This window comes from Mastomys coucha, unplaced genomic scaffold, assembly GCF_008632895.1.
Source record: "Mastomys coucha isolate ucsf_1 unplaced genomic scaffold, UCSF_Mcou_1 pScaffold12, whole genome shotgun sequence".
Lineage (NCBI taxonomy): Eukaryota > Metazoa > Chordata > Mammalia > Rodentia > Muridae > Mastomys > Mastomys coucha.
In genome coordinates this window covers 8,440,284-8,464,030 of record NW_022196894.1, presented here as the reverse complement: position 1 = coordinate 8,464,030, position 23,747 = coordinate 8,440,284, and the positions used below count along the sequence as shown (strand labels likewise).

General features: G+C 43.9%; 1 protein-coding gene and 1 pseudogene across 1 annotated transcript in view; one reads left to right on the top strand and one right to left on the bottom strand.

Annotated features, from left to right (window-relative positions):
* The window catches only part of Cpped1 (calcineurin like phosphoesterase domain containing 1), a 115,225-nt gene that overhangs the window by 59,247 nt on the left and 32,231 nt on the right, over nt 1-23,747 (top strand). The window lies entirely within an intron of this gene.
* LOC116085364 lies at nt 19,450-19,737 on the bottom strand (annotated as a pseudogene).

Here is a 23,747-nt window from a genome sequence, read left to right as displayed (position 1 = left end):
GGCGGGCACACTCACCAGCAGGGCGGGCACACTCACCAGCAGGGCGGGCACACTCACCAGCAGGGTAGACACACTCACCAACAGGGTAGGCACACTCACTCACCAGCAGGGCGGGCACACCCTCCAGCAGGGCAGGCATACTCACCAGCAGGGTAGGCACACTCACTCACCAGCAGGGTAGGCACACTCACTCACCAGCAGGGCGGGCACACTCACCAGCAGGGCGGGCACACTCACTCACCAGCAGGGCGGGCACACTCACTCACCAGCAGGGTGGGCATACTCACCAGCAGGGCGGGCACACTCACCAGCAGGGCGGGCACACTCACCAGCAGGGTAGGCACACTCACTCACCAGCAGGGTAGGCACACTCACTCAGCGGCAGTAGTGGAGCCTAGTAGGACTACTGTTTCCTTGGACTTCATTCTCTATGGGTTGTAGGGTTATGGGGTCCCGCATCCACTCCACCACAGGTCACAGCCGCTTGGGGAGGCAGGACATGGGAGTTGGCTGCACTTGCCCCACAATGTTGCCGGGCTGGTGTTGGGTCATAGGGCAGCCCTGGGACACTGCACCTGGTGGGGGGGCGGGTAGGGAAGCACAGTCAGGGACAGGAAAAGGGGAGCTCTGGCCTGTCCCTCAGGCATGAGTCCTTGGCTTGTCTTCAGTTGGCTTGGGCTTGGGCTTGGGCTTGGTGGAGGCCGTAGCTGGGAGCACAGAGAGCCCTTCTACAGGAGACTAGACAGCAGCTCTATAGGCAGAGGCCTTCTCCGTGGCTCCCCACAGTGGATCCTGATGAAAAGAGGCAGTCTGTGGTTTTAAGGCATTTATTGTCATGGTGGAAAGTGGATGAGTAAAACCAAACCCCTACAGAGACAGCATGTTGTATTGTTAAGCAGGGATATTCTGAAGGGCTAGGTGGGACAAGTATATTTTCAGCTTACAATATTTTCATGTCCTTATCGTAAGTTGAGAAGCATCTGAATTTGGGGGTATGAGTTTAGGGTTCCTCTGAAAACCCAGCTGTCCTACATGTAGGAATTGTTCAGATATAGCTCAAGTGGACCAAGTGCTGGCATCAAGTTCAGTCAGAAATGCTGGGCATCTTGTTCCCTTGGAGGGAAGGGTCTGATTCCCTTCCCTTTCATAGAATCCACTCATGGCTCTCTTCCCCCATTGGGGGAAGTTCAATCTAAATGTAACTTCATTTCTTGAGGAACAGGCCCTTTTCATTTCTTACAGAAGCATTTAATTAGCACATAAGCCATTTCTGGACAGAGCACAGTGCCTCACAGTACTTGTGCATGCATGTGTGTTTACATGTGTGTATGTGTGTGTGTGTCTGTGCATGTGTGCTTATGTGTACATATGTGCGCATGTGTGTACGTACATGTGTGTATGTGTAATAACTCACACAAGGCTTGCAGTGGGTGAGGCATTGTCCTTGATGCTTTATAAAGATGAACTGAACTCAGTCTTCTGGACTGTGCGGTGAAGTGGATGGGCTAATTAGTTGAGTGTGTTATATGACTGGGTGTAATTTACCTGTGAGGAAGGGATGCCCAGATTTCAGTGCAAGTTGCATTGTAGCTGGCCATCCCATCCATTTTCCCAGTGAAAAGGCAAAATTAATCATTGTTTCTTGGTTGTCATGAAGTGGAACAAATTTTCAAGCCAATAAAAGTTTTTCAGGAGGTCCCTCCATCTCTGGGCACTCTTGTGATGTTCAGGAGGTCCCTCCATCTCTGGGCACTCTTGTGATGCAGCACGTTTTCTTTAACATTCTCCGGATGATTCTTCAGACAGCCCTCCCAACTTCTCTTGGCAGGGTTCACTCTCCTTTCCTGACTTCACGCCAGAGTTTTCTAGAACGTTAATGGCCTCAGATGTCTGATGAATCCAGTGAGCCTGGAGGACCTGCCTCGTACCCATTATGACAGGAGCTCACTGTTACCTTCCTGGCCATCACTGTGTGCTCCAGCTCCCTCTTAGGGTTGGATTTTAGCAGATGCTCATCCTGGTGCTTGGTTCCTGGTGCTTGGCCTCATCTTCTCTGGTAAACAATATCAGGAGTACCCTCAGACTCTAGGGTGACTGGACTGTATTTAAACAGCTTTGAGAACAGAAGTGGAAGTTTCTGGATGTGTCATGTGACACAGACTCATGTGGTATTTGCTGAGGCAAGACCGATGGGAGGTCATGTGATGTTTGAAGAAAGTATAAATAGGACTCAACGGACAGTGATGGCTCGCTTGCATAGCTAGCTCTGCAAAGCTTCATTGGTCTCACATCTTCGCTGAGCTTTGTTGAGAGAGGTATGGCAGAGAACTTGTGGTGTCCTGGCTGGGCCTGGTTGCTCATGCTGACTCCTGCTGATTCGGTGCAGGCCTGGCTGCTACTGGCATCCTGACAATGGAGATTGGAGTCTCCCCAAAGAACTACTTCTAAACAGGTTCACATTCCCTTGTCCTATTTACGATCTTTTCTCCCCTACCTACAGACTGTGGGCTAGGAGTGTCAAGGTGTTTGAAAATGCTTATTAAAGTAGGTTTTGAAAAATATAAACCTACAGGTTGTCTTGTGATTATAAAAATTACCCTCTGAGCTGGGAGCTGGTCTATTTGTCTTGGGACACATGCTTGGCACTTGGTGAGGCCTGCACCTTCAAGCAACACAGCGACTTAGTGAGCTATCCAGGTGAGACAGGCACTGCTTTATAATGACGACAGCAGGGCTGGGATTTGCATCTTTTTTGCTTTTATGACTTTGTCATGTGCCAGTAAATTAATGAGCTAGACATAAATGTAAATATAAATATAAATACAAATAAATGTCTTCCTAGAAGCACCAGAAGATAGACTCCATCTAAAAGAGAAGCAAATGGAATTCTAACATGAGACAAACATGAAGGAACACCTTGGAATGGAGACAAAGATCCCAAGATGTTGGCTCCTGGGAGGCAGAGTGAGTACCCGTGCTGCCTTTTATTATGAGAAGCAGTAGCCTGCCTGTGACAGCACCTGTTGTTCACTCAGCCCAGTGAGCTTCCCAGTTGGTTCCCATAGTGTAAATGGCATGCTTGCATTGCTATTTCTGCATCTGCTCAGTGTTCCTGTAAAATGTGCCAAATGGTGAAGATCCAGCTCTGTCCTCCCTCCATCTTCCTCTCCCCAGAGTCACTAAATCCTGATTTGTGTTACATGAGCAGTATGTGCTGATATGTACATATGTACATTAGCTTAATCATGATTCATAGTCAATTGTGCATGTTATGGTTATTTTTCCTGTATACTTTATTCGTTGATAGGTTTTTTAAAATCAATGTAGCTTTTTTTTTCTTTAAATGAGCAAGTCCACCTTCAGACACCTCTTCTGGAGAAATTGCTCTGTCCGTTTTCAGTCACGACATTGACAGTCTCAGGTTTTCTGTCCAAATCAGCATCTTGAGACAGTGTTTCTCAGAGCCCTTCATTGCCTGCCCGGGTACTCACTCTGCCTCCCAGGAGCCAACATCTTGGGATCTTTGTCTCCATTCCAAGGTGTTCCTTCATGTTTGTCTCATGTTAGAATTCCATTTGCTTCTCTTTTAGATGGAGTCTATCTTCTGGTGCTTCTAGGAAGACATTTATTTGTATTTATATTTACATTTATGTTTATATTTATATTCATATTTATATTTATATTTTATGTTTATACCTTCCTTCCACCCTCACATTCAGTTGATAGTTTTATTTTTTCCACATAGCATTTTTTTTTTTGATTCTCTGGGAGTTTGACATCATGCACCCTGAACTGCAGTCATTGATATCATGGGAAATGTAACCTCCTTGCTCTTCAGTCAGCAGGAATACAAATCCTTGCTCTTCAGTCACAGGAACACAGGCTCCATTCAGTTTCTGGCAATAGCACAGACCACATACATGGCCCACTACTACAGCAGGTCACAGACCTAGACATGTTCCTCAGTGGTAGGACAGACCTGGTCATCGAAGGCTTCAGAAGGCAGCACAGACCACAGACATCTGCATGACCTTTGATGGTAACTCAGACCATGGACATCAACACAAACCATGGTCTCAGTTGGTAGCTCAGGCCACCTGTACAGTTGATAGTTTTCCTTTGTGTCTTTTTTCCTTATCTTATTGGATGATAGGTGACAGTCATTTGTTCTCTCTGAATTGTTGTCGTTGTTGTTGTTTTGAGACAGGGCTTCCCTGTGTAATCCTGGCTATCTGGAAACTCAGTCTGTTAAGCAGGCTTACCTTGAACTCACAGAGGTCCTCTTGCCTCTACTCCCAGAGTTATGGGACTGAAGTGCACACACCACCAGGCCTGAGTTCCCTCTGAATTCTGAAGGCTTTGCTCCCTCACCTTTGATCCTTTGGTGTAGATTTTAAGTCATTCGATGCCATTACCATTCTTGACCTTTTATTTGAAACTGGGAATGCATAGTGCCTTCACGTTGCATCTCAGTCATTTGTTTGGATGTTTTAAAAGAACAGAATTCCTGAATAAACAAGGCAAAGTGGTGGTACTATGCCAGAGGTTTTGTGTCCCTTTTTCCCCATCTTATTGTATAAACTGAGTCAACTAAGCCTATTGCCATCTGTCCATCTGTCCATCTGTCTTGCAGTCTGTGGCTCATGTCTCTGCTACTTCATCTCTGCCTGAGTGTGGACTATCTGTAATGAGACATGCAGAATGCATGCAGGGAAGGATGTTTTTAGTTCACCATCTTCAGTTGGAAACCTCTGCTAAGAGTATACAGTGGCTTTTAGCATTTTGTTTCACAGACCATACCTACCCTGCCATTTCCTTGAGTTGATTTTGCATAATAACTTTATAGAAACAGGGTTCTAATGTCCTTGGTCTTTCACCGGTACTCCAGAGATCATTCCTGGGTTCTACAGGTTCTCTGTTGCCAAGGTAATACTGATTTCATGTCTAACTGTGGTGATTGATAGGTAGCATGATTCAAAAGGATGGATGGGTGGATGGAGGGATAGATGGATGGATGGATAGATGGATAGATAGATAGATAGATAGATAGATAGATAGATAGATAGATAGATAGATAGATAGATAGACAGACAGACAGACAGACATTACATGTTTCTCCCCAGGTTTTTAGAAGTCATACTATATGGCCTTAGGGATTTTCAAGGAGATCTAGTTCAAGTCTGGCAAATTTGAATGTTTTTAGCCTTATAATACGTCAATGTATAACCTTGTCATACTCCAAACTTGGTTGCTAGGAGTTCCCCTCCTTTCTGGAGCTGTCTTTACAGTGTTGGTTTGGGTTTATCTGGACTAGGAGGCACAGTTGAATACCTGGTACCTGGAATTAACCATCAAGATAGGTTTCTCCAAAGTGGCATAAATAAAGTCCTATTCCCTTGGCCTCCAGACTCCCCTGGTGTTTCTTCCTGTACAGAGATGCTGGGCAGACCCAGCAGAGATGACAAAAAAGTCATGGGCTCCTTCTCTGTTCACAGCTTTGGGACTTTGCCAGCAGGCAGACAAGACACAGGCATGCTCACTGAAGATGCCCTAGAGATGGCTGACCCTGGACCACTCAGACCTTCTCCCCCACCCCCCAACCCCGAGCTCTCATTTGTTCTCTGCTTCAGTTCCTTGTGCACTTGGTTTATCTGTCCCTCCTGTGCTACAGAGCAGCCAGCAAAGCCAGGATTCTCTCCAGGGTACCTTGGACTTGTACCCTGTGATCTGACTTGTCATGGGAAGGGGCCGTCCTCTTGATCTCAAGATCATCAAAGCATGTAGCCTTGAGTACAACAAATCATTACTTGTTTTTCCTTTATTATTTGAAGGCAGACACAAATTCTCTATTTTATGGCTAGAGAAATGTAAACAGCACACAGATTCTAAGAGGACATTCATGGGAGGAAGGGTCCAGATAGATGTTATTACTGACTTCAAGTACTGCTCTGGGGTCAGGGCAGAGTGGGGTCCTGAGGGTTCTGTGGTACCTGAGGAAGAAGTCAAATTCAGCAGAAGTGGTACCTAGAACAGCTGCTAAGCCTCTTGGAGAAAACCTTCATGGGAAGAGGGTGGATGTCTGGAGTCAGACAGGCTGACTGACTTAGCACTGAGAATACTGTATCCTGTCTACTCTTCGCTCCACTGTGAACAGAAGAGGTATCAGGCCCATTCCTCTGCTTGCTGTCAGTCTGCTTTAGAAGCTCCAGCAAGGCCCAGGCAAGGAGATGGCTAATGTGCCTTCAGTCTCTGACTCCAGTCAGGATGCAAGGTGCTGCTGTTAGGAGGCAATGCCCTGATGGATCTGAGAGATGCTCTCAAGGGAAATGTCTAGAGTCTTGGTGGCTAGACATGGAAAGTAGAGGAAGAAGCGAACGGTCCAGACGCACTCATAGACTGCTCTTTGTGGCTAGGAGGTTGTAGTGGCTTTCACAGAAGGGCTGAAGGTGGTGGATGAGGCGTGGCCAGAAGCCATCAAGGGGAGATGAAGCCTGTCACTTGCCTCATGCTGCTCTGCTGCCTGGATTTTCCAGATGTTTCTCCCAGGTTTAAGCCAGGGAAACCACTGTTGAGTCCACACCCTGCTGTCCTGCCCTATTGGAGTTGTGCTTATAACATGTCACACTTTGTTAACAAGGACTACAAACTACTTGTTCTCAGCAGCAGAAATTTAATTTCTAAGGTTCGGTAGGCTTGGTTCCTTCCAAGTCTTCTCTGCTTAGCTTGTGTCCTTGTGTCTTAAACTCCCTAGAAGCAGGTCTGGGTACATTGGGGCCCATCACAACAGATCCATTTAATCCGATCACCTTCCATAGACTTGTCTTCAAATACATAGCATCCTAAAGTTCTGGGAGGTCAAGCCTCAACTGAAGAGATGAGGGGCATGCAGTCCAATCAGTAACTAGGATGCTCTGCTACTATGACCTCACCATTGCAACAAGCCAGGAGATGGGTTGCCATTTTCAGCCTAAGGCTAGGATGTCATTCTTTTTGAGGAGAACCATCTCCAAGATAGGATGAAGCCGCTTGTACACAAGGCACATATGTACACACATGTGCATATCTACTAAAGCACCATCACTGGACAAAGCCAGGTGCTACTGGAACCTTCTTCCTGTACGACACTACATGGGTGTCTAAGGTCCCACTCATAAAGAAGCTCCTGAAAGCTGGGGCACAAAGAGACTAGGTGTGTGGGACAGGACTAGGCAAAGGGCAGCAGCAGTGATGCCACCCGAGAATGCTTCCCTGTGAACCACCATGACACTCCTCTGCCTGCCCTGCGTTTGGTCCAGCTGGGAAGAGCATTGACTTTGCAAGTAACCACTTGGAGTCGGCTTACCTGAAGGCCTTGCCGATGGTTCTGTTCCTTTCGTTGTAGCTTGTATTGATTAGGAAAACTCCCCCTGAATCATGTTCCTCTGTTTACTGAGGCAGTCCTGTTATTTAATTAAAATTGTTTCCAGGAGTAGTTGAGTATATCAAGATCAGTTCTCTGAATCCTTGTGCCTCCAGGGAGCAGAGATTATAAAGGTCTTATTTTCTTTGACTAAGCACCATCCTGTCTTGTCCGTTTGCTACAGAGAACATTAGTTTGCTTGTTGTTAGTGAAGTGGATTCATAACCTGCATGAAGCCTGTTTGCAGCGTATTATTTCAACAACCTCCATAGAGAAGAGAAGACATTGTGAAGGTCTCAAAAATGGGTTGCTTTCATATATGTATGTGTACATGTGCTCACATATACATGTGTGTAGGTGTTTGTGTATATGGTTGTACATGTGTGTACATGCATCTAGAGCCCAGAGGACAAACTCAGGTGTTGTTCTCAGAAGCTATACATGTTTTTTTCAGAGTCTTCTCAGGCTGTCCCAGGGAGTCCCTGGGGGCTCCGTGCCTTGACCTCCCCAGTGCTGGGATTGCAAGCACATGCCAGAATGTTGGTCTCTCTTCGCTAGGCTCTGGTGATCAGGCTTGGCTCCTGGGACTCCAAGGCAAGCACTCTGCTCCCCTGCTTTGTATTCCCAGCCCCGAGAGCTTGTAAGTGACAGGTTCCTAGTGGGGTCTTGTCCTGTCTGCAGGCTGTCACAAGAGCTGGCTGCTGGCTTCTTGTTCAGTCTTTTCTGTGAGAGAGTTATAGTCTTCAGTCATTCTTAACTGCTTCTTTGTTCTTTTCCCTTCAGAGGGAAGATAACATGTTATGATTGTGATGTTCTATGCTTAGTAGGTATAAGCACTGCCGTTGTGTGGTGTGTGCATGTACCCAGGCTGAAGCGCCCTATAAGTAAAGCACAGTAATGATTTTCCCCCCAGAAACTCAGCCCTTATCTGAAGAAGAAAAACACTGGCTGCCTATGGATACCTGTGTTCTTGGAAATGGAATAAACCCCCTGGGTCTCAGCAAACCACCAATGTGATGCTTAGACTCCTCAGGAAGCCCAGAGTTTTCCACACAGGACTTTATCATTGTAACATCATACATACATGAGATACCTTCCATCTAACATGTGTGTAATTAACATAAATCCAGTTCCATATATGTCAAGCTAAGGTCATACTGGGAGGGGGTGGATATATCTGTCCTGTGCTGGGGAAGGCAGTGGGAGGCCATCGTCTTTCGCACCTCTGGGTGCCAACTCTGAGTAGTGTCAGTATACCAAGTACCCCTGTGTGTTCACACTTAGAGCAGCCCAAGGTTCGCTCCAGAGTAGACATGGGTGTTGAAAGGGACTCAGGCAAGACTTGACCATCACTCTGTTTTCTTCTGAGTTTCTCCAGACAGCATGGCCCCTCCATGCACTCAGGTGGGCTCCTAGCCTGTTCCTCCCTGCAGTAATCCTGACCCAGCTTCACCTCCTGGCTGAGAAACATAAAGCCACCTCTTTGCCAGCCCTCTCCACTGCTCCCTCAAACGCTGTAGCAGATGCCTGGCCAGGGAAGCAAAGGCAGTGGTAACTCCTTCGTTCTTGCTGTCTCTGTGCCTCTGCCTCACTGCCCAGCACTGGGCTCCTGAAGGTAGTGCAGGTACAGTTGTTGGTTAGGTTTTACTGTCTAAAGTCTGTGTCATCTTCAGCCTCTGCATGAGAGTGAAGCCTAAAGTTCTAAACCAGGAGCATAGTCACTGTGCTGTGTCAGCCATGTTCAAAACTCAAGTCACGGTAGCTCAGGCAAAGCAGAAGTTTTTTCTCAGTCTCACCCAGGCCAGGGTGCCCCGCCTGGCCCACTGTACAATGGACCCATCATTCCTATTTTGCTGTCCTGACTCCTGATTAGATTTGAGATTTCAGAGTCACACAGCTGCTTCAAGATGGAGGCACATTTGAGGAGTGGAGGTGGGGATAGGGAGATACATGAGTAGTAAGACAGAACACCAAGCAAGAGGCCGTGTGGACCTGAGGCAGTGCTGGGAGCTGGAGTGCTCTGCAGCCCTCGCTGTCCCCACACCGGAGCAAGCCTTCCTTGCCAGCCTCAGAACTTAGTACTTTGTGAGTACTTAATTGCCATTTTCAGTAGCCTGACAACTGGAAGATAGCTAAGCTTAGCTTACCTTTCCAGAAAAGCTGGGCGATCTTTGATATTAGAAATTGAACGTCAGATATTCACATTACCATTATGATTCATAACTGTTGCAAAATTACAATTATGAAATAACAAAAAAGATAATTTGATGGTTGGGGGTCAGCACATCATGAGGAGATCTGGAATGACTAATCCGAAGTTGAGGAGTAACAGGAGCTGCTGGGAGTATTGAATCAGTCACTGGAAGAGGGGACTTTGTAAAGCCATCATTTGGTTCCTTAAACAAGGAAGCATGCAGTTAGTGTGACTGACCTCAGAGTTCAGCCTCCTAGGTGTGTGCTCTAGAGAAATGGCGCGTGAGAGAAAGTGTATATGAGGGTATTTACAGCAACACTGTTTCCAATAGCTAAAGGGAAGAAACAGTCCAAGCAGGACACCTATCACATGGCAAATGGATAAGCAGAACCCCATCCGCCCTTACAGCACCATACTGTCAAACAGCAAGTGTACTATGGCAGGTGAAACGTGGGAGAAGGCAGCTATATAGAGAATTAGCAGAGGCTGCTTTTAGGCTCCCCAGGGGATTCATGGTTCTTAAGAGTGAATGATAGTAAACTAGAGTAGCAGCCACCCGTGCCGGACAGGAGTACTAAGCCAGATATCTGAAAGTGGGGTTAGCACTCCTTCCTCGGCATCACCTTCCCTTCAGATGCCGGGGTGCTGGCTGGAGCCCTACTGGTGCAGCCCTACTGAGTGCAGCCCTACTGTACCACCAAGCTACAGCTTCAGCCCTTAGGTCCTGACCTTGGAAGTCATCTGGTGTATAACAGAATGCTTTTTATGGAAATGCTATTGTCAAGAAAGAATACAATTTGTTCCGAGAACAGTCTTGTTACACATTTTTTGACGTTACTCATGGTGTTGTGTTGTGTCGTTTTATGTTTCTGAAGCACTTTTCTGCCATTTTTGCCTCTCCTGTTTGTTTCCCCGAGAATAAAGCGCTAGAACTGCGTGTTGTTGGCCTTGGCATTTACTTTGTTCCTGTTAAAATTATATTTATACTTGTTTACCTAACAAGAGCTATTTTCAGCACATTTGTTAGTTTTTAGTTGTTTTGATTATTTTTCTTATTATATAAGTAATGTATGCTCATGCACCATCCGGGATATGGTGAGCAGAGAAACAGACTACAGCGTTCCTGTCCCTCTCTCCCATCCCATGGGTAATTAGCTCTAACAGCTTTGTCAGGTTTTTTTTCTAGAGTCTTTGTTTCTTGGTACCCTCCATGATTTATCTTCAACAAAATTGTGTCATTTCTATTAGCTCCTTCCATTTGCAGTTTGTCCTGGCCCCGCCCAAGGTCACAACTATCAGAGTAGAGCTTGAATGAGTTGTTTTTGGCTTGGTGCAGACTTTCTCTGTTCTTATCACTGCTTAAGGATACACCAACATTCCAATTCGAGGTCTCAGATAACGTCACAGTGAACAGGCTGTGCTGTGGGCTCTTGTGTGTGCTGCATCAGGCTGAACACTGTAGTCAGTCTTTCTGGTCTTTTATTGAAAGTTTGAGTTGATGTTTCCTAGTGATACCGTGGAGAAGTTTGAAAGTCAAGCTATGATTTTTCACTGTGTAGTTGGTGCCCGACCTGACGATTCTGTATCCAGCCTCCACAGAAGAAACACTGCTGACTGACACCATCCCCACCTCTTAGGACTTGGACCAGAAGGTCTTGTTTCTGCTGTGTTAGCTAGCCCTGTGCTGTACTTTTCCTGCCTGTCTCAGGGCAGCAACATTGTGCCAAGGCTCAGCCAGGCTCCCTGAGCATAAGGGAAGTAAACAATACAAGCTGAGGTGCCGTCAGACCTGGGCTGAGCATACCCTACATGTCACACACTTTCCTATGAAAAGTGTCCCCACTTTCCCAAAATGGAGTGATAGGACCTAGAAACCCAAAGCTCAGAGGAGCCTGTGCCCCTCAAAATGCAGCTCGAGTTCAGGAACCTCACCTGCTCCTGCCTGAAGTGCTAGCCCAAAGGGCAGCAGTGTAAAGCTGTCAGCACTGGAGTCTGGTGATAACCATGGCTATATCCAGCTCCACCATCCCTGAACTCTAAGCTCCTGCATCCACCACTGTCAAGCTCCCACTCAAGGTGTCATGTGTACAGTTCATTGGTGCCAATCCCACCCGCAATTCTGTGCACCTGTAACTCCATCCATCTCATAAATCCTTTTTTCCCTTGGAAAACTGAAGCTGACCGCTCTATGCTTCTCCCTGCCTGGTGGCTGCAGTGGTTACTTTTGTAGTTTCTGTCTCCGGCTGACCGCTCTATGCTTCGTGTAAGTACAGTTCTGCACATCTGCCTTTCCTCATCAGCTCATCTCATTCAGCATAATATCACAGAAGTTCAGCCATGTTATAGCATACCAGATGCCCTTCCTTTTCAAGACTGAATATTATATTTTATACACAAACACACACACACACACTTAGACATATGTCATTGGATATTTGTTACATGTTTTAACTATTTTGATCATAACAATTTATGCTGTTATGAATACAAATGTGCAAATAGTTCTTAAGACCCTGATTTCATTTCTTGTGAGTATATAACTATAAAGAGAATTAATTACTGAATCATGTCATCATCTGTTTTTATTGTGAGGAACCATTCTTGACACTTTGTCAGCTGTAAAATCTTACATTTCCATGGACAGTGTCCACAGTCCCCAGTTTCTCCGCCTCACCAATATCACTGGCCTTCTGACTTTTACACTGTTATCCTCCTGGGTGTGAAGTGATATTTTATGTGAATTTGGGTTGCATTTCTCCAATGGCTAGTTAAGGTATCTTTCCCTGTACTTCTTGGAAATTTCATATCTCTTTTGGAGAAATGCATCCTTAGGTCTTTTGCTCTCTTTCAAAAATATTTTAACTTCAGTTGTATATATATTCTATTATTTCCCCTATCAAATATTATAATTTAAAAATATTTTCTCCCATTACAAATATTTTCCCCCATTCCATGGTTGACTTTTTCCTCCTCTGTTGATAGTTTTTTGATATCCAAAAAGTTATCTTTATGGCATCCAATTTGTCCATTTTCCTTTTGTTTTCTGTGCCAATATTTAAAAAGAAATATCATTTCCCACCAAACTCTCATCCTTCTTTCCTAGCCCATCTCCATTCCTTTGTATCGCCCAGCAGTCTCCAGAAATACTTTCTACCAAGGACCCTCAGGAGCTAAAGTGAGCTAAAGCTGAGACTGGTGCCTGCCCATCCTCTGTTTTTAAGGTTTTCTTGCAATAAATGGGAACCAATGTAGAGAGCCTCAACAGACAAAGCGCTAAGACTGGGAGTCTGCCGAGCACTCAGTCCTAAGTGAGATGTCCTGACTCAAGAAGTCTATGCAGAAGATGAAGCAAAAAAGACCGTAAGAACAGGAGGGGATGGATGGGCGACTGTCTCCCAGACCCAATGTAGATGTGCATAGAAATTCGCAGAGACTATGGCCATGTGCACAGGGTTGCACAGATTCAAGCCAGACAGAGTTGCCTTACTGAGAGGAGGCAGTGGACATGGCCATCCCTACCCATGAAGCTGTCTGCAGCTGTACCTTTTGGCCAGGAGAAAATAAGCTTTTTCCAGCGGAGTCTCACCAGGTACATCTGCCATACTCCAGGGAAGCCCCATGCTCAGGAGGAGTGGGCCAACATGAAATGGGCAATGTCATATTTCCATAGACCTTTGTCTCATTGCTTTGTTTTCTTCCTCATTGGTCCTTTGTTTATTTTGATTCCCGTTTTTGTGGGTGGAGTTTTGTGTGTTTCTTGTTTTTGTTTGTTTCAGAGAGCGAACAAAGTTGGACAAATAGGGAAGTGGCCAAAGATCTAGGAGTGGGAAAAACAAAATATGTGGAAAAAGTTTCAATAAAAAATTGTTTTACCCACCTTAAAAGAAAGATAGAAAGACAGATAAATGCCCACTTCTTTTTTCTTCTTTCTTTTTCTTTTTCTTTTTCTTTTTTTTTTTTGTGTGTATGTGTGTGTGTATGTGTGTGTGTGGTGAAAGTTTATTTTTGCTTAACAGTCATTTTTGTCTGAGTTTCTTTTTTAAAGATTTATTTATTTATTATATGTAAGTACACTGTAGCTGTCTTCAGACGCACCAGAAGAGGGCGTCAGATCTCATTACGGGTGGTTGTGAGCCACCATGTGGTTGCTGGGATTTGAACTCATGACCTTCCGAAGAGCAGTCGGTGCTCTTCCCCACTGAGCCATTTCACCAGCCCCCTGAGTTTCTTTCATATGACAATAATGTATTATTTAAAAAACCCATGTCATATCAAAACCCCTTTACTTACTGGTACATTCAAGACCATCTTGGGTTATAGAACAAGACACTGCCTTAAAAACAAAACAAAACCTCTACTCTTAAAATAGTTTAAAAGCAGGTGTCCCGTCTGTGGCAGTTATCCTACTTGAGACCATTTGCAACCCTGACCCCACAGCCTGACCCTTAACCAAGACATTCATACTTGGAAACCAAAAACAGTTTTGGTGAATGAAAAACATCTCACATAGGTTTCCTGTGAATAACAGCTAAGGAGCTCCTGAACCACGCGTTTATTCCCAGTAAGACAGAAGTGTGAAGTCTGACCTCACACGGGACAGACACTCTGCTGGGGGAGTACCTTTGACCAGAGGCTCTAAGCTCTGTTTAGTCTCCATTTTCAACTGCAGTAGGTTCAGGAAGGCTCACTGGACCACAGAACGGTGATTTTGTGACTGTTTCCTTGAAGGGCTTAGTTTAAAGTTTCACTCCTGCTGCTGAGCATTTCTCAGAGATGGGCAAGTTCCTGCCCAGCAACAATTGTTCAGTCACAAAGTTCCCACCAGGTACCAAAAGATCACAAGGGGTGGCTAAGTCCTGGGGTTGCTGACTTGTTGAAAGGCCAACAGAGTGTGCATCCATGCTGGGGTGCATTCTTCTGGGGAGGGGCTGTGGGAAGGAGCTCAAAGTGCATGGGGGGCCAGACTGTCCTCCATTCCTCAGACCCCCACAATCACCTAAAACTCCAGGGAAAGTCTAGAAACCATGGACTACTGGATGTAGTACTGTAAAGTACATGAGCCTCTCCAGCTACTGCAGAGACCAGGCTGAGGAAATGAGGGGAGCAGACAAAGGCAGAGGTTACCTATGCTGGCTAGAGAGATGGGGAAGAGGGGAGGACTCACCCTGAGCCCCGCAGCTCTGCTAGATTGGATGTATTCCACTGGGAACCAAGATAATGGTGATTTAAGACAAGGGAGGGCTTGTCCATCTGGCCCCAGATGAGCAGCATCTTGTTATCAGTGAATTCCTTGAACTCTTTCAGGTTGCGGTTCATTTGCTTCTCTAGCTCATTGTGGATTTCCTTAGAGGCCACATTTTCAAGATCCTGGCTCATTATGATGCTTCGGATTTGGCTTTAATGAGACGCTCAGTTCTTTCCCCATCAGTTGACTCATCCACAAACAGTTCTGGGAGTCAGGCCTCTCAGACTCCAGGTCCTGCATGGCATTCCACTCGCCAATGCAGCTCTCATAGTAGGTGACCCAGATGAGCACCACTCCCACCACCCCGGGAACAGGGCAGACCTCATGGCCTGGACATCTATAGGCTTGAACATGTGCATCCCGCCCGCAGACCTCACACTGAACCTGCCATCTTCATCAAGGTGGATCTTGGTGTCGCTTCAAAGCAGAGGAACCATTCTGACGGTGCAGCTTTGCTCACCTTCCTGGAAAAGTCAACTCCTAGCAAGATGTTCTCCTCGGTGGTCCTGGCACCCGCTAGTGTACACTGCAACTATATAGCAGACACAGTACAGATACTGTCTAGGAGCGTGGCCAGTTTGATTCTGTCTTCACAGCTCTAGAGTTTGAGCATCACTTGCAGGTGCTAAGTCAAGTCCCCTGCATGCTTGTGAGGGTGCTGAAGACCCCGCTGGCCCTGGGGGTTGTTTCCCTGCTGTAGGAAGAAGACAGCTCATTTCACCATGAAAAACCTCTCACTCAAAAGCTAGGGTTCAGCTTCTGTTCTTTATCACTGCCAGCCTCCAATTTGCTGTTGCTTGCAGAGGACCACTCAGCGCTGGACATGGGAGAATGCTGCAGGGTCATGGGGGTCATCCCAGGGGGGTGCTAGGGACCTGGCCAGGGGCCTCCAGCAGCCTGCCTGGCAGCCCCACCTGCCCTCCTCCTAACTCTCCCTCTGTCTCCCTCCTCCCTTCTCCCTTCCCCATCCACATCTCACCTCCTCACCCTCAACCCATGTCTCCTGGGCCCTAGATGTCTACTCTCTGTGTCTGTCAGTTAAATAACTAAACCAGCCTCCTCAGTTTGTCAACTGCCTAAGAATTCTTTTTGAGGTCTTCCTTACTATATAAAACTAATACATATGGCTGCCACCTAAATACTTCTCAGCCCCTTGTAGGTGTCTTCCGTTTCATTTCTGAGAAACATTAAGGACCGGTGAGACTTCTCAGAGCAGTCATTGCTAGCTGGGTATGGTGGCACATGCCTTTAATCCCAGTGCAGAGGCAGGAGGAACTCTCAGCGTTCAAGGTGAGCCTGGTCTACATAGCATGTTTCAGGACTGCTAAGACTACATAGAAAGATTCCACAAACAAAGCAAACAAAGAACAATAGAGTACTTGTTGCACTTGCAGAAGTCCTAGGTTCAGTTCCCAGCATCCACATGACAGCTCAGAACCATCAGTTACCCTGGTGCCCTCTTCTGGCCTCCATGTCTGTTCACAACTGTCCCCTCATGTCTGTCTTGAAGAACACTCCTAATACTCTTCAGGGTAATGTTTTGTTTTGTTGTTTTAATCATTTTTTAATCTTTCCTCCTTTCCCTGTTACATAGTGTGGAAGCACACGTCATATAACTGCGTGTCATTCCCAGGGTCTGCTCAGAGTCCCGATTCAGCTTTTCTTTTGGAGTATTCCTTAACTGCCCTGTGTGGCTATGAACTCACACCCAGCATTCCCTGTGTCTGCTGAGATAAATGTGTTAAAGGCCATAAAGAATATACCTGAGCATCTAGAATGGGAAGTGTGCTCTCCCCCATGTCTATTCAATATTCAATCCTTGAAGTCTTGGCTATAGCAATAAAATAGCTGAATAAAGGGGATTTAAATGGGGAATAAAGAAATTAAAGTATCTATTTGCAGATGATATGATTTTATACAAGAAAAATTAAAAACCTCCATTCCATCTACAGATGATAAAAACATGTTCAGCAAAGTAGCAGGATACAAAATTAGGACCCCCAAATTGGTAGCTTTTCCATATGCAAGTGACAGACTAAGAAAGAAACCAGGAAAACAATACCTTTCACTGTGTGTGTGTGTGTGTGTGTGTGTGTGTGTGTGTGTGTGTACATATATATACATATGTATATAAAACTTGGGATAATATACATTATATATAGCTTGGGATAATATACATATTTATATATAACTTGGGATAATATACATACATATAAAACTTGGGATAATGTACATATATATGTATATATAACTTGGGATAATTCTAACAAAACAAATGAAAGATTTGTATGATAAAGACATTGAAGAATATATCAGAATATGCAAAGATCTCCCATGCTCATGGATTGCTAGGGTTAAATATATTGAAAATAACCATCCTATCAAAAGCAATTTATAGATTCTAAGACAATTCCCATTACAATTCTAATATAATTCTTTACAGAATCAAAGGATAATTTTTATATCATGTAGAAACACAAAAGGACCCAGAATAGCTAAAACAATCCTGAGTAATAAAAGGACTGCTGGCGGTATCTTCACCTCTGATTTTAAGTTATACTACAGAGCTGTAGTAATAAAAAAACTATGGTATATGGAATTGAATTGAAGACCCAGACATAAGTCCACATGGTTATGAACACCTAATTTTTGACAGAGAAGCCAGAAATACACAGTGGAAAAAACAGAGCATCTTCAACAAATTGTGCTGGTCAAGCTGGATGTCTCCATGTAGAAGAATGCTTATAGATTCATACCTATCACCCTGCACAAAATTCAATTCTTAATGGACCAGGGATCTCAACATAAAACCATGTATCCTGAATACAATACAAGAGAAAGTTGGGGAGTAGTCTTGTTGGGATAATAATATTGTGCAGTATATTGTTGCGGGTTTCTGTTCAGGCAGAGTTGAGTGCAGACCAGACTTTAGCATTATCTTCTTATAGCTACATTATATTTTGTAAACACTCCTCTCACCTCCTGATTGGCTTAATAAAAACCTGATGGCCTAGAGCGATGGAGAGGAGAATCTTTAAGACTTCCAGCAGAGATAGGAACTATGGGAAAGAGTCAAGTCCCAGAAAGATACAGAGGAAGAAACAGTGTAGAACTGGAGGAGAGGTAACTAACAAGCCATGTGGCAGAACTTCAGTTATTAGAATAAACTGGTTAATATGTTAGGAGCTAGTTGGGAACAAACCTAAGCATTCATCAATAAATATGAGTTTCTTTGTCATTATGTGGGAGCTGGCAGTCCCAAAGAAAGTGCCGATACATAGTCTTAAACTCATCGACACAAGAGAAGATCTTCTGACCAAGACACTGATAGAACAGGCTCTCAGAACAACAATAAATGGGACTCCATGAACCGAAAAGCTTCTCTCTGGCAAAGGACACTGTAATGACAGCAAAGTGCCTGACTACAGAGTGGGAAAAGATTTTTAACAGTTATGTATCCAATAGAAGGTTGATATCTAAAAAATTCTGGACATCAAGAAGACAGTCTGATTTTTTTTTTTAATGGAGTACAGAACTGACTAAATAGAGAATTCTCAAAAGAGAAAAATCAAATGGCTGAGAAATACCTAAAGGCTTGCTCAGTATCCTTAATCATCATGCAAATCAAAACTACTTGAGATTTCATCTCATACCTTTCAGAATGGCTTGACCAATAATGCAATCAACAGCTCAGGCCAGCAAGGAATGGAGCAAAGGGAAAACTCATCCATTGCTGCTGGGAGTAAGGTTTATATATTACCATGGAAATCAGCATGGTGGTTCCTCCAGCCTCCCCCAGGCAAGTTCCACTAAAGAGAAAGTGGCTGGGATGCAACTGCCTTAGTGGCCTTCTCGGAATAAGCCTTCAGGCAAGAGATCTCTCTCTGTTTCTCTCTGTCTGTCTCTGTGTGTGTGTGTGTGTGTGTGTATCTCTCTTTTGCTCGCTCTTGCTCTCGCTCTCGCTCTAGACTCTCCCTCTCTCACTGGCTCTCTCTAGTTCTGTTTCTCTTTCTCTCTGGCTCTGTCTATGTCTCCCTCTCCATCCCTCCACCTGCCTTTCTCTCACTTGTCACTTCTCCCCCCCTTCCACTCCCCTTCCCCCCCCCCCGTCCCATCCATTCTGTTTTTCTTTCTCTCCTCCCTCTTGTTCTCCACCATTCCATACTTCTGTGTTCCCCATTTTCTTCCTTCCTCCCTTTTAGTCCCAGATTCTGCTCCTCCTCCCCTTTCTGAAAGACAAGGGGAGGCAAGGAGAAACGATACATAAAGTTTCCCAACCCCTTGAATCTCATCCTCAGATTCCATGAATTTTTAGAGATATTTTATCCATAATAAACACATGTATCTGGAAGCCTTTAACATGTTTTTGTGAGAGTCTACTCTTGGTGCCTTGTTTTTTTTGTTTTTTGTTTTGTTTTTTTTTTTTTTCAGAGTAACAAATGTACTTTTAATTGATTTCAGGTAAAAACTACACAGGGAGAAGGAGAGCGATTAACTCTGGCCCTAATATATCAGAGCCGTATCATCTACATTAGAAAAAACCAAGGCATTATGTCCTCATAGGTCACACGTGTGGCTGGCCGGCCACCAGATCTGCTCATTTATATTCTGTATTTCTTCTTTAGCTCTTCTACCTTTTCCACCTAGGTCTTCATGGCATCGTCCTTGGAAGTCCCTTTCAGCTTGTTCCATGAATCCCACTTCGCTTTGCCCTTGAGGTCCAGCAGCCCCGGCCGATCTGTATTTACATCGCCCACAGTAGCTTGTTTGAAGTGACTGTAGATGAACAGCATCTCTTCATCAGTTGGCTGGGTCTTGAGGCGCTTCACCTCCTCAGCAGCTTTGTCAAATTCAACCTGAGCCATACTGGTGAGGCAACACGGATGCCGAAAGCACAGGAGCAAGCTCAGAGGCAGCAGCAATCTAGTGGTGCCTTGTTTTTAATCCAGTGTATGTTGAACAACTGTGGTAGTTTCAATAAGAATGGCCCCCATTGGCTTCACTACTACAAGGTATAGCCATGTTGGAAGAAGTGTGTCTCTAGGAGTAGGCTTTGGGAGTTTCTTGAGTTTTTTTTCTTTTGTTCTTTGTTTTATTAGATATTTTCTTTATTTACATTTCAAATGTTATCCCCTTTCCTCATTTCCACTCCAAAAACCCTCTATCCCATACTCTCTTCCCCTGCTCATTAACCTACCCACTCCCACTTCCCTGTCCTGGTACTCCCCTCCACTGGGGCATCAAGCCTTCACAGGACCAAGGGCCTCTCCTCCCACTGATGTCCAATAAGGCCATCCTCTGCTACATATGCAACTGGATCCATGGATCCCTCCATATGTACTCTTTGGTTGGTAGTTTAGTCCCTGGGAGCTCTGGAGTTACTGGTTGGAGCTGCAAACCCCTTTAGCTCCTTCAGTTTTTTCTCTAGCTCCTCCATTGGGGACCTTGTGCTCAGTCCAGTGGTTGGCTGAGAGCATCCACCTCTGTATTTGTCAGGCACTGTCAGACCCTCTCAGGAGACAACTATTATCAGGCTCCTGTCAGCAAGCACTTGTTGGCATCTAAAATAGTGTCTGGGATTGCTAACTGTATATGGGATGGCTCCCCAGGTGGGGCAGTCTATGGATGGTATTTCTTTCAGTCTCTGCCCCACACTTTGTGTCTGTATCTCCTCCCATGGGTATCCTGTTCCCCCTTCCAAAAAGGACTAAAGTATCTACACTTAGGTCTTTCTTCTTGTTGTGCTTCATGTGGTCTATGAATTGTATCTTGGGTATTCCGAGCTTCTGGGCTAATATCCACTTATCAGTGAGTGCATGTGTGTGTTCTTTTGTGATTGGGTTACCTCACTCAGGATGATATGGTCTAGTTCTATCCATTTGCCTAAGAATTTCATAAATTCGTTGTTTTTAATAGTTGAGTAGTACTCAGTTGTGTAAATGAACCACATTTTCTGTATCCATTCCTCTGTTGGGGGACATCTGTGTTCTTTCCAGCTTCTGGCTATTATAAATAGGGCTGATATGAACATAGTGGAACATGTGTCCTTATTACATGTTGGGTACGTGCCCAAGAGTGGTATAGCTGGGTCCTCTGGTAGTACTATGTCCAATTTTCTGAGGAACCACCAAACTGATTTCCAGAGTGATTATACCAGCTTGCAATCCCACCAGCAAGGAAGGAGTGTTCCTCTTTCTCCACATCCTCACCAGCATCTGCTGTCACCTGAGTTTTTCATCTTAGCCATTCTGACTGGTGTGAGGTGGAATCTCAGGGTTGTTTTTTGATTTGCATTTCCATGATGACTAAGGATGTTGAACATTTCGTTAGGTGCCTCTTGACCCTTCGAATTTCCTCAGTTGAGAATTCTTTGTTTAGCTCTGTTCCCCATTTTTTAATAGGGTTATTTGGTTCTCTGGAGTCTAACTTCTTGAGTTCTTTATATATATTGGATATTAGCCCTCTATCGGATGTAGGATTGGTAAAGATCTTTTCTCAGTCTGTTGGTTGCTGTTTTGTCCTATTGACAGTGTTCTTTGCCTTCTAGAAGCTTAGCAATTTTATGAGGTCCCATTTGTGGATTCTTGATCTTAGAGTATAAGCCATTGGTGTTCTGTTCAGGAAAATTTCCCCCGGACCCATGTTTTTAAGGATCTTTCCCACTTTCTTTTCTGTTAGTTTCAGTGTATCTGGTTTTATATGGAGGCCCTTGATCCACTTGGACTTGAGCTTTGTACAAGGAGATAGGAATGGATTTGCATTCTTTTACATGCTAACTGCCAATTGAACTAATACCACTTGTTGAAAATGCTGTCTTTTCCACTGGATGGATTTAGCTCCTATGTCAAATATCAACTGACTGTAGGTGTGGGGGTTCATTTCTGGGTCTTGAATTACATTCCATTGATCTACCTGCCTGTCACTATACCAATACCATACAGTTTTTATCACAGTAGCTCTGTAGTACAGCTTGAGGTCAGGGATGGTGATTCCACCAGAAGTTTTTTTATTGTTGAGAATATTTTTTGGTATCCTGGGTTTTTTGCTCTTCCTAACTCTGAAGAATTGAATTGGAATTTTGATGGGAATTGCATTGAATCTGTAGATTGCTTTCAGCAAGATAGCTATTTTTATTATATTAATCCTGTCAATACATGAGCAAGGGAGATCTTTCCATCTTCTGAGATCTTCAATTTCTTTCTTTGGAGACTTGAAGTTCTTGTCATACAGATTTTTCACTTGCTTAGTTAGAGTCACACCAAGATACTTTATATTGTTTGTGACTATTATGAAGGGTATTGTTTCCCTAATTTCTTTCTCAGCCTGTTTATCCTTTGTGTAGAGGAAGACCTCTGATTTGAGTTAATTTTATATCCAGCTACTTTGCTGAAGTTGTTTATGAGGTTTAGGAGTTCTCTGGTGGAATTTTTGGAATCAATTAAGTATACTATCATATCATCTGCAAATAGTGATATTTTGACTTCTTCCATTTCAGTTTGTATCCCTTGGCCTCCTTTCTTGTCTAATTACTCTGGCTAGGACTTCCAGTACTATATTGAATAGACATGGAGAGAGAGGGCAGCCTTGTCTAGTTCCTGATTTTAGTGAGATTACTTCAAGTTTCTCTCCATTTAGTTTGATGTTGGCTACTGGTTTGCTGTATATTGCTTTTACTATGCTTAGGTATGGGCCTTGAATTTCTGATCTTTCCAAGACTTTTATCATGAAAGGGTGTTGTATTTTGTCAAATCCTTTCTCAACATTTAATGAAATGATCATGTGGTTGTTTTCTTTGTTTGTTTATATAGTGGACTAACTTGATGGATTTCTGTGTATTGAGACATCCCTGCATCCCTGGGATGAAGCCTACTTGATCATGATGGATGATTTAACTTTGGTACCTGGTATCTGTCTAGAAAATTGTCCATTTTATCCAGATTTTCCTGTTTTGTTGAGTATAGGATTTTGTAGTAAAATCTGATGATTTTTTTTTTTTTTGGATTTCCTCAGTTTCTGTTATATCTCCCTTTTCATTTCTTTTTTTTTATTATTATTATTGATTTAAGTTTTATTGCATTATGATGAGAAAAGATACATGATTTCAATTTATCTGAATTTGTTAACATTTTAAAGCATATTTTAAGTAAATAGAATTACACCACATTCTTGTTTCCCTTTTGTACTCCAACTCCTCCCAGAGACCCCCCTTCAATACCTACAATACTTTTTTGTCACATTCTTTAAAATTTATAAAATATTATAACAATAAAAATGAGTATTATAAAAGTTGTTTGATATAAAACAACAATCAATTTAACAGTCTTATGTAGATGCTTGTCTACAGCAATACTGAAAATACATATGTTATTCTCAATATAAATTTTATATAACTCCAAACATATTAACTATATATTTTTAAATAATACATCACTACTAGTATTTTTTTAAATGAACATAAATATATAAAGTCTTTTTGTTTGTTTGTTTTGTATTTAATAGAGCTTAAAATCTTGGCTCTTACTGTGGTACAAGCCCAAAATAAGAACAATTTTTAGACACTGGATTTCATTGTAATAAGACTGTACTTCTATGACCCTCATGTGGCTCATGTGGTACCCTATGTACCTCCATAGTAGCTAAGCTGAGAGTTGACAGTTCTGCTGGGCAAGGAATGAATTGTAGGCACGATTTTTGGATACAGACTTCCTGCTATGGTCAAAGCCAATTGACTTGAGTGAGTGACTTTATTCTCAGCCCACAGAGAACAGGTTACATTCATTTGTGAAATGGTGTGTTTATTAAGATGGTCTATCCATAAAATCATTCACCAACTGTTAACAATGAACAATGATTCTGCTTGGAGGGTGGCATAGACATTAGGTGAGGGTAAGAATCTGGTTCATTGGCTG